A 12,140-nucleotide genomic window follows, 5' to 3' on the forward strand; every position below is an offset into this window, starting at 1 on the left:
GGGCTACCGGGACGCTCTGCCGCTCTGCCTCCCCGCCTCTCCCTCCCTCTTCTTCCTGACCTGAAAGGAGGACCAAAATCTTCCTCCTCCAGAAGCTCAAGCTCAAGCTCAAGCTCAAGCTCAGAGCCCGCCGTTTCGTTTCGAGTCAGTGAATTCTGGCTTGGGCTTCTCCTGCGTGTGTGTGTGCGTGTGTGTGTGTGGTGGTGGTGGTGGTGGTGGTGGGGGGGGCACAGTGCACGCGTCCCCCGGCCGTGGGTTGCTCTCTTCTCGAGCTGTCTCTTGGGGACAGGAACTTCTCAGGCGACAACTCAGAAGGATCGTGGAGGGAACATCGTTTTTCCTCCCTCTCCCACGACTGATCGATGCGGACGTACACACGGGAATCTCGCGCCCCCCTTCCCCGCCCCAACTGAGAGGAGTCACCGGTACGTGGACATCCTTGCGGTCACAGACGCTCTCCGTGGCTCTTCTATGTGGCCGGGCTCCCTGGCCTTCCTTCACCGCCCCCGCCCACCCCCCGATGAAGTTGCATCATCGTTCGTAGTGTCAATGCTGTGAGGAGATAAGCTTTTCGAAATAAAATTCTCCCCGCCTTTCCTTCCCAAGGGCACCGTGAACACCTACCTACCTACTCTCGTGTGCAGTGCTTATGGACCCAGCTGGAGCAGAGGACCCTCTCCGACACACCCACGGACTCACTTGCTCCGAGTCGTCGGGGAGAGGGTGTTTGGTTCTGTGTTTTAAACTGGTGGGCCGATGACACGTCATCTCCTAGGAAGCCACCGGGTTCACCTCACCGGTTCGGGTTCGGTGGCGTGAAGTACATTTACATCCTCCTTAGGTTTGACTCTGAAAGTCTTGGGGCCCTGAGTAGGACGCCCCCAAATGTGCCTCCGTGGCGTACGGATGTTTTGGAATTAGAGTGACAACACCACACCGCGAGAGGGACGCTCTGACTCTCCTTTACTTCTCCCCTCTGAAATCAGGAAGAAAATCTCTCACGTGAAAGGGGAGGGGGGCGGGCGGGAGGTGTAGGGATCACGACGAACTGAACTGAACTGCTTTCATGTCTCCTGAAATGTTCACGAATCATCTAAGTAGGATTGCTCATGACAAACAGAGGACATAGGTGTGGACGAGATAAGAATGTTTAAGGGGAACTTTCCCCCCAGTGCTTGTTTTCTGTAGGCCGACTTCAAGATTTTCCAGCATCTCTGGTCATCTCTGGGCTTACAGCTTGGCTAAGTGCCATGACAGGGTGAAATCTCAGCGAGTGTCTACATCATCGCCACATAAGATAAAATACTGAAACGTTCATGGCTCCACAAGTCTGAGGGTCTCCCTTCTTTGGACCTTTTACGGAGGAGAGACTGAGCATGTTCGGTTCCACGCCTAGCTAGATCTTGTGCTTTAGGGAAAGACTGTACTAGGTAGGAGCCTTGACTTCTACACAGTATTCCATGTTCACGCTGCTCACTGCGGTTGGCTTCCTTACTTTCACTGAAGGAAAAAAAAAAAAAAAAAAGAAAGAAAAGAAAAAAGACAGTGTCCAAGGACGAAGCATTGTAAAGAAGGAACGTGTGTGGTCCTTCTTTAAGGACCTGAACCTGATGTCGCCATCCTCATGGGAGGAAGAGGACTTTTTTTTTTTTTTTTTTTTTTCCGGGGGGTGGGGGGGTGGGGGGGCGCGCGGGTGGAGGCAAATTAGGAAGTATGGAGATGAGGTTTGGGGGAAGGAGCGAGAGGTTTTAGTCCTAAAGGTAGTCATTTCTCAATGGGAAAGAAAGAAATCAAGGGAAAAGCTAAAAATGGGCACAGACGATTGGAAAAGGCGTGTGAAGAAAAGAGGCTTTCGAAAGGAATCAGATCTGTGGTCAGGACTGGATGAGGATGGATACAAAGACAGAAATGACTTTTCACATCAACATTGAAACCAGTGCCAAATTAAGATTTAGTTGCCTCTCTCTGTTCAAAGGACCAGGTTTGGGTTTAGGGTTTGGGTTTTTCTTCTATCGGTCTGCTCTGTCCATCATGAGAGATTAGATTAGATTAGGAAAGGATCTTTTCCTTTATCTTTAAGGAGGGAAAGAAAGAAAGAAAGAAAGAAAGAAAGAAAGAAAGAAAGAAAGAAAGAAAGAAAGAAAGAAAGAAAGAAAGAAAGAAAGAAAGAAAGAAAGGAAGGAAGGAAAAGAAAGGAAGGACGGAAGGACGGAAGGAAGGAAGGAAGGAAGGACGGAAGGAAGGAAAGAAGGAAGAAGAGAGAGAGAGAGAGAGAGAGAGAGAGAGAGAGAGAGAGAGAGAGAGAGAGAGAGAGAGAGAAAAGCTTATGTCTTTGTCAAAAGTCATCACTTATTTTCTAGGCTGCCTTTATCAGGTCTCGGAGGACTCACATCGACTTCGTCCTCTCGATAGTCAAAGAACCAGGTCTGGCTCAGAACTGAAAAAGAAGCTTCTCTCTCTGCCTAGCAAGTCTTTCCTTGGGATGCTGGTGACATGCCTAAGGAAGCACTGTTTCACGGTGACCTATCATCTGATGAAGTGCCTTACAATCTTTTGGATATTTTGGACACACTTGCCCCCAAATTGAAGGACCGATGAAGTCCTTTGGACTTAGAGATAGGATCCAGGAGGAGAGGGCCCTCCAAGTAGCTCAAAAAATGTGTTCTCTCTCCTGAGAAATGAGAGAGATGAAACTGACTAAGTTTCTTGGGGAGGTTCGATGACACGGGAAGCGTTGTCCAAAGAGGAAGGAACGACGTGAAGTCTTCTTTGGCTTGTGTCTGTACACCGATGTGTTCTAACGGTTCCAGAAATGATGGGATCTTTCTTCCCGGAAGTCTTCTCTGCCCTGGCATAAAGGGCTGTCTGTCGTCGTCAAAATGGAGGCTCACACGAAAGGGACTGTACCCAGTATCACGGAGATGTTCTAACCGACTTTCACGCCGAGGCGGCAACAACAGCCCGTTGAAAGATGGTGGGGGTGGCGGGGCACACGTGGGTGGAGCAAGTCCATTCTGTCCTTTCAGCATCCGGTCGGGGCTATGGCAGACGGGAGACGAGACGAGACGAGACGAGATGAGACGAGACGAGACGAGACGAGACGAGACGGCGGCCCAGCCGGTTGCTCCCTGGCCAACCTCCCCCCTGCCCCTCCCCTTGCATTCCTTCACCCGCCCATCCCACGGTGTCTTGAAGAGGAGTCCGATTGTCAATAGACGTGGGCAGGAAGATTTTCTACGGTCTACCGGCAACGGGAACGGCGACGTCTGACCTCTCGTGCTTGTAACCCTGGGGGGTGGGGGTGGGGGTGGGGGGGAACGTTTTTCTCTCTGGAAAGAAAACCTCCTCTCTCTGGATCCTCGGACCCCCAGCCACTGGACTTCATTCCACTGCCACTTATTTATTTATTTATTTTTGTGGGATGCGGGCCTCTCACTGTTGTGGCCTCTCCCGTGGCGGAGCACAGGCTCCGCGGCCATGGCTCACGGGCCCGGCCGCCACGCGGCGTGTGGGATCTTCCCGGACCGGGGCACGAACCCGTGTCCCCTGCATCGGCGGGCGGATCCTCAACCACTGCGCCACCGGGGAAGCCCTCCACTGCCACTTCGTAGGGGTCATCCAAACATTCTTGTGACCGTGGCTATGTTTTCCGTGTGGGTTGAGGTCTTCCCTCACCGCAAGCCTGATGTCCTCACCGTGGCACAGAGACTGTTAAAGAAACGAAATGTGCTTGCCGCCTGGGGTCTGCCTTCCACAGGCTTCCGGGTGATCAGATCGAGGCACCCCTTTCACTGGGCAAATCCTACAATTCTTCACAGAAGCTCTTGAAAACTTTTTTGGAACCGGCACTCGTCCAGTCACGCTCAATCATCAGGCAGGGCCGGCAGAACCGATGGAAAAACTGGACTCCAAGAAGAGCAAGAATGACTTCCATGGGGTTGAGTGACCTGAGGAGGAGGAGGAGGAGGAGGAGGAGGAGGAGGAGGAGGAGGAGGAGGAGGATGTGTATGACTACTTGTGTAAAATGGGACTGACTGGGGAAGCGGGGGATACTTAGGGGGTTGGGTGGGATGAACATATACACATTACTGTACATAAAATAGGGAATCAACAAGCATCTCCTACTATAGAGCACAGGATACTCTACTCAATACTTTGTAATAACCTATGAGAGAAAAGAATCTGAAAAAGAATCTTTTCAAAATTATTTATTTATTTATTTATTCATCCATTCATTCATTTATTTATATTGCGGTATGCGGGTCTCTCACTGTTGTGGCCTCTCCCGTTGTGGAGCACAGGCTCCGGACGCACAGGCTCACGGGCCTAGCTGCTCCGCGGCATGTGGGATTTTCCCGGACCGGGGCACGAACCCGTGTCCCCTGCATCGGCAGGCGGACTCTCAACCACTGCGCCACCGGGGAAGCCGCTAAAATATATATGTGTAGATATAGATAGATAGATAGATAGATAGATAGATAGATAGATAGAGATTTATAAAAATCTCTGTCTCTCTGTCTCTCTGTCTCCGTCTCCGTGTCTCTCTCTCCCTCTCTCTCTCTCTCTCTCTCTCTCTCTCTCTCTCTCTCTATATATATATATATATATATATATATATATATATATATATATACATACATACATATATATATATATATACATATATGAGAGAGGGAGGGAGGGAGAGAGAGAGAGAACTGAATCACTGTGCCGTATACCTGAAACTAACACGACATTGTAAATGAATTATATTTCAAATATTTTTAAAAAAAATCTGGAAAAAAAAAAAAGAGAGGGAGTGGGATTAGGACTGATGGTTAAATCTTTTGTTTTCCACATACAAGGGAAACAGAAACAAACAAGGAAAACCCAAGTTTCTTTTTTTATTTTTAAAGATGGATATCCATTTGGTAACTTATACCTCTGTCAGCAGGATGGAATCACTGATCTTTTTCTCCTTACCTTCCTTAATTCAGAAACTCTCAGTGAGGCTTCTTATTTCCTTGGCGATACAGCTATTTGCATACGTTACCTGGAGGCCAAAATTATGTTTCCATGAGACAGGGATACACACTTCTGGATATGAAATTCTGGTGCTACTCGTTTCCCTTAGGGTGTTGTTCTTAACCTGAAAACGGGACTGCATCCCGAAGTTTTGTGAGTTCCCTTCAATCTCTGGCTACGACTCTCTCCATGAATGTTGGCCATTTTCTCCCACCCTTTTGGCTTGGCATCACTGAGGCCTAAAACGGCCTTTTGCCTGAAGCCCTGCAGACGGAAGCTAGAGAACTTGATGAAAACCTTAGAGAAACGGCCACAACGGCTCCTATGGAAAGAATCCTCGTGCCTGTTTCTGTGAGAGCCACTCCGAAATTTGAACCAAACACCCGACGACATCATCAGAGGTATTTCAAACTTCTAAAGTTACTTCGACCCTGACATCTAGAAATCTCCTTCACACACACACACACACACACACACACACACACACACACACACACACACACGAGTCACCAGCTCAGCTTTAATATGTTCCAAGGAACTTTCAGAGGAGGGAACTGTTGAGCTCCCAGAGTAGGCCGCCCCAAAATGTGCCTCCATGCTCTATTGATTATTTTGAATTCAAGTGACAAGAACCGGCCAGCACAAGAGGGACACACTGGCCCTCCTTTCTGTCCTCCTGCGGAGGAAGATCTCAAGTGAAGACATCTGCTTCCACACATGTCCATGATTCTCAAATGGTGTAGTGGGGTTTCCAGGGTCAGGAAAAGGAGGGGACACCTTTTGCCTGGAGAAAAGGCCTGTTTCTCACACGTCCTCCTCCCGTCACCTCCTCTCTCCCTCCTTCCCTCCCTGCAGTTTGGAGGGGGCAGCCTGAGGGTGGCGAAATTGGGGAAAGAAAAGAGAAAAAGCCATTCATTAAAGAGAAGCTCGAGGCAAAGTCAAAGGCTCCGACCTGACCGGAGAGCTTTCTGCATTTGAATCGAGCGATTGAACGAGGCCCTGCGGAATGAATCGTCCGGACCTCCCCTCCCCCGCTCCTGGCAAAGGTCAGTCCAAGGGGACTTAGGAAGGAGCTCTGGAGAAGGAACGGGGGTGGGGGTGGGGGTGGGGGCGGGACCAACAGACAATAGCCGCTGCCTGCCTGCCTGCCTGCCTGCCTGCCTGCCTGCCTGCCTGCCTGCCGGGTTGAGGCCTGAGGGCTGAGGGCCACGCCGCCTCCTGTAACACAATCCCTTCCAGGAAACTGCTGTGATGACTATGTGGCAGTGAATCATCAAATCCGAACTCTCTTGGCCTATTTCTGCAAAAGGCCCGAGTCTCAGCTATGACAGATTCTCTGGATTTCTTCGCACATGGACTGACCCGCACCCTCCCATTCTGTCAGATCCTCCTTTGTACACACACCTCCACTGGAAGGGCTCTTTGGCCTCGTCCAGAAAAAGAACAAGCAAAAACAAACACACAAACAGACTGAAATGATGTGTCGGTATTTATTGGAAAGAAACACGCTCCTCTCACATACTTGAGGGCAGGAAGCGGAAGGCAGGTTCTCGGCCGGAGGGGGACGGGAAACCTGAACCGACGTCGGTCAGCGGGCCGCCCCCCCCACCCCCCTTCTCTCCCACGTCACGTGGGCGTCCCTGCCCTGCTGTTGATATTTCACTTGGGAAACTTCTGTAGGCCGGCCGAGATGCCAGCTTGCTGTCCTGCTGCTTCATGTCCATCTATCTCTGTCAGCCATGCCCAAAAGGCACGTGAAATCATGGAGAGCAAATAGCACACCCAGAGCTCTCTCTCTCTCTCTCTCTCTCTCTCTCTCTCTCTCTCTCTCTCTCCCCCCCCCCGTGTGTGTGTGTGTGTGTGTGTGTGTGTGTGTGTGTGTGTGTGCGCGTGTGTGTGTGTTTGGATTTCCCAGGAACCTATGAGGGAGCAAAGGGAGGGCTGGGTGAAGGAATCCTGGGTGCCTGTCATCGCACACCCTGCAGAGCACCATTTATTTCCATCTCCATATCTGAAAGACACTTAGTCCTCATTTCAGCAACTTGATGGTGATTCCCCTTCTAAATACATGACAAAACCTATGAAGTACTGGACTCATTGAATCTGTAGCTGCTAACAGGGTCCAGGGAGTTTTCAATCAATGGCAGGAAAAGAAATGATCCTGAACATAAAACTGCCAAGAATTCCTATGGATGGAGTTATCGTGGACCGACCACTGGTGAGACGTGCCATGGGGGCTCGCGTTGGACAGACTGGAATGGGATAGGTAGAGCCAGTCATCCCATGTTTTACCTCGAGCTGCAGAAGCAGAGAATATCATCTAAAAGCCTACCTTCATGGTATCTCAGTGCTCAGGGCTCTTCCTTCTCAGGGATCTTGTGTTCTGTAGGGATAATTCACGTGCTGGGGCAGTAGGTTCCCAGTATCATCTTGTGAAATGGATTAAATGATGTCTTCCTTTTGAAAAGATAAAGACTATTTGGAAAAGTTATTAACAGTGAACGCGTGACGTTATCCTCTCTGATCTATAAAGTAGAGTTGACCGTTGAACCACCAACATGGAGGGTTACGGCTGCCGACCCCGACCCCACGCGCTGTGAGCGTCCATGGATAACTTCACACTCAGGGCCCTGTATCTGCGCTTCCACCTCCGGGGACTCAGCAACCGACCACAGATCCTGCAGTGCCATAGTGCACACCTATGGAAAATATCCACCTATGAGTCACACGCACACGCACACACACACACACCCACACACACACCCACACCCCCACACACCCACACACATCACCCCCACCGCCCCCCCACAGACACACACTTCACAGTGCTGTTGGGCAACGGCCCTAGCACAACCTGAGAGCCTTCGTGGTATTCGGACTCCATTACCTTTGGTGTGTGTGTGTGTGTGTGTGTGTGTGTGTGTGTGTGTGTGTGTTCGTGTGTTCTTTTACCTTTAGTTTTGAGGACAGAGGTAGGGCCGAAAAGAGGTGAGCAAAGCCTTCCCCTGGAACCTGAGGAGGTGTTTAAGGGTTCTGGTTGGCAGATCACCAGTGTGCTGAGTGCCAGGTCCTGGGGACAGAGCTTCTCGAAAGAAAGAATGTGCTTCTTTGTGTCTTGGTGACCTGCCGACCGACCGACCGACCGACCGACCCTGGTGGGATGTGGAGCCCATCCGTGGGAAGGGCCCTTCTCGCCTGGGTCTCGGGAGGATCCTGGGTGCAGAAAGCTCCGCCCTCTACCTTGTATTTTGCCCGTGGAGTGGAGTTGGACGGTGTTTCTAAAGACTCACGCCGGGATACCAGGTTCTGCCGATTCCGGGACCGAAATAGGTCCTGCTCCATCCCCTCTCTCCCTCTCCCCTCTACTGCCTTCGTTCAGGCTCGCACCTCACCGGTCTCTGTCCTGGCTGGGCCTCTGACGACCCTGCCGGCCTCTACCCTGGCCCCTGCTCCCTTGGTTTCCGTGCCGCGTAGAGAGCCATGGTCCTCAAAAGGCAACTGGTCACCTTCTCCCTTTTGTGGAGTCAGTCCTGGCATGGCTCCTCCTGGCCTGGACGTTAACATCACGTGCAACGACTGACAGACTGTGTCCTTCCTCCCGGCCTGATCTTCTACAGGCTCCCCGCCGAAAAGGGGATAAAAGTCCGCGTGTCTTCCCAAAGTTGAAGATTGGACACGCCTGCCTGGCCGATCGATTCCTAGCTCCGCCACTTGGGAAACCTACTGGATCTTCTGTCGAGACCGCAGAGACATCTTCCTTCGCGGTGCGGTCGTCGGCAGCGGTTCTCTAAGCCGGCCCCGACCGTGTCGGAAAGATGTGTCCCTCCGCCTGTCGAGGACCCGACGAGAGTCAGATACCTTAAGCTCGGTGACTTCCCTGCTGTCTCCCTTTCTGTGGCACAAGCCCATATCCCTGGGTGAGCCCTGTCTTCGCGTGGGCGTGACTTGGCACCACGGTCCGGAGGTCGTGGTGGAAGATCGTGTGCCCACGAAGAAGAGATCCTTGCTCCCGGGGGGGGGGGGGGGGGGGGCGGGGGACGTGGACTCTGGGCATCTAGCGTCCATCTTCTCCACGTTCTTCTGAACCCTGCTCTCCCTCTTTCCGCCCCACAGCTCGCCTGATGGTTCGTGGGGAGATGACATCCCAGCCGGCGAGAGCCAAATGATCTTCCCAACGCACGAGAAAAGGAGAGGCGCGGGCCCGGATCCGTCTTAATTTTCTATGCCTAAGAATTTCTAAGAGTTCTCATCCTCCTTTGGCATCGCCCGCGCCCCCCACCCACCCACCCCCCCCTCACCCACCCCCACTCACACACACACCCCACCCCCCCCACACACACACACACACTCCGCACCCCCGCCAGAGTATAGTTGCTTTTTCAGATTGCCTCTCTTTGCTCAGATCCAACAGAAGAGATGTTAGGTTCGGACGCTTCTCTGGGTCTTTCTTTGTTTTCTTAGGAGGGCTCCCCGTGTCGCATGAAACTCAGAAGAAATACATGCGTAAGCTTCTCTCCTTGTGAGTCTGTTATAACACGTGGAAGATCATTTAAAGATCCGGAGGAGGCAAACTAGGATTCACGCACCCAAAGTGGAGCCGGGTGGCCGGTGGGAACGGGGTTCCAGGTGCCTTCCTGTTTGGGGGAGGGGGAGATCTCCCCCTCTACCCCTCTTGAGTTCCTGTGGCTGGACTCATTCTAAAATGGGCCCGATGGGCTTCCCTGGTGGCAAAGTGGTCGAGAGTCCGCCTGCCGATGCAGGGGACACAGGTTTGTGCCCCGGTCCGGGAGGATCCCACGTGCCGTGGAGCAGCTAGGCCCGTGAGCCGTGGCCGCTGAGCCTGCGTGTCCGGAGCCTGTGCTCCGCGACGGGAGAGGCCACAAGAGTGAGAGGCCCGTGTAATGCAAAAAAATAAAAATAAAAATAAAGTAACATGGGCCCAAGGCGCGGAGAGACGAAGGTGTGTGGGGGGAGCGGGGTGACCTTTCCTTTCATTCGAGGGCTGAGAAGTGGCTGAAGCGGGCGGCGTCTCTCCTGCTCAGACCGAGGAACGAACGGTACATGGGTGAGACAGACAGGGAACCGGACCGAGAGACTTAGGTTTTGGGGTGTGCCGTGAGCGAACGAGCGAGCGAAGGAAGAAGCTAAACAGAGCTCGGGTTTGCGGTGGTCCGCAGTGTTTGTCTCCGAAGGTTTCTCGGGCCCGAATGCCCTAATTTGCCGATCGCGGCGGCGGCCTCCTACCTCCGGAGGCAGGGAGTGCACCTTTCAGCCGAGAGATGGATGTCTCGCTTTCAGGGAGACACAGAGGAGAATCCCAGTGTCCCTCGGACAAACGTGGCTGCTTCTGGAGTCCCCCTTCGCTCAAAATCGTCAATGTGCCACGGAGGCCCGTTTTGGGGTGGCCGATCCTGGGCCCAACACCCTTCTCACGGAGAACAGGAATGGTCAGAATGGACGGTATCAAAGTCCAGGGCGCCACCAGCCTGTTTCAAAGACCTATCTGCCAGCAGCAGCTGTTAGCTGTAACCTCGTACTTTCCGAGTCCCCTCCACATACCCCCCCCCCGCCCCACCGCCGCCGCCGCCCCCGCCGCCACTTTGCCATCTTGGCCAATCCCAACGGATCCTCGCTTCACGAGCACCCTTACTGCTTGCCAGCTTCAGGGTGAACAGATCAGGTCGGCCGGCGGGGTGGTGGTGGTGGTGGTGGTGGTGGTGGTGGTGGATCACGGTGGATGAATAGGAGGAGCGGAGAGGACGTGTAAGGCAGGGAATCTCTCCAAAGGTGGGCTCTTGGTGGGACGGAAACAAACGTTTTCTGTTTTCTTTTCTTTTCTTTTCTTTTTTTCTTTTTTTTTTTTTTTTTTTTGTGGTACGCGGGCCTCTCACTGTCGTGGCCTCTCCCGTTGCGGAGCACAGGCTCCGGATGCGCAGGCTCAGTGGCCGTGGCTCATGGGCCTAGCCGCTCCGCGACATGTGGGGTCTTCCCGGACCGGGGCACGAACCCGTGGCCCCTGCATTGGCAGGCGGATTCTCAACCACTGCACCACCGGGGAAGCCCGGAAACAAACGTTTTGAATAGGGCACTGCCTGAGATTGGGTGAATCGGAGGGACCTCTACGGGGCCCCCCCCACCCCCTCCCCACCATGAAAGGGCCCCACACAAGCCTGCCCTTTTTACCCCAGTTGAAAACCCTCTCTAAAACCAGAAGGCCAAAAGAAGAATGACCGTGAGAGATCTGACCGGCCATCGCTTGGGACAACAGTGAGGCCAGTGAACCCAGTGAAAAGTGGACAGAGGGGCCTAGGTCCCTTGGCTCGACCCCTTCGCTGAGAAGCCAAAGCCTTTTACACGGGGATGAGCTTTTGCACACTTAGGTTTCTTCGGCCGGTGCAACGTTCACGAAACACGCCAAAGGAAGATGATCGAACGATGGACGTGTTTGTTGTCTGCCTGAGCCCACACGATACGAAATAGAAACTGGGGGAGGGTGTGTGTGCTGATGTTCGGGGTCTGGTGGGAGAAATCCTGGAGGGTTTTTGCCCTTAGGGTGCCTTGGTCTGGGGTTGACTTGTGTGCACTGAGAAAGAGGGCCGTTATTGAAGGCGCTGTGCAGATTTTGGACACCCTGATCCATGGAACCCTGAAGTTTGGGAACCTAGAAATCTTTTGGTCTGCATTTGAGTTGGAAATCATCTCCTCGACAGAAAGAAGTACATAGAAGGAGGAGGAGGAGGAGGAAGAGGGGGAGGGGGAGGGGGAGGGGGAGGGGAAATGGAATTGCATGAGCAGATCAGCCCTGGGGGCCTGAGTCTCAGACACACACAGACACACACACAGACACACAGACACAGACACAGACACACACACACACACGCGCACACACACGCGCGCGCGCACACACACACACACACACACACACGAGGCTCGCGGGAGTAAAAGAAGATGAACTTTTCCTCTGTGGACACCCACCCACGACTATACCTAGTTGTCCCAAGACGAGAAGCTCAGCTGTACATTGAACCCTTATCTGTTCCTGTGCTTTCTTGCCGAACATTCTCATGCGCTTCTTTCCCCTCGTGGAAGCACTTGGTATTCCCCACAGGTAGCCACCGTGGAACCAGCTGCTGATG

This window comes from Kogia breviceps, unplaced genomic scaffold, assembly GCF_026419965.1.
Source record: "Kogia breviceps isolate mKogBre1 unplaced genomic scaffold, mKogBre1 haplotype 1 scaffold_411, whole genome shotgun sequence".
Classification (NCBI taxonomy): Eukaryota; Metazoa; Chordata; class Mammalia; order Artiodactyla; family Physeteridae; genus Kogia; species Kogia breviceps.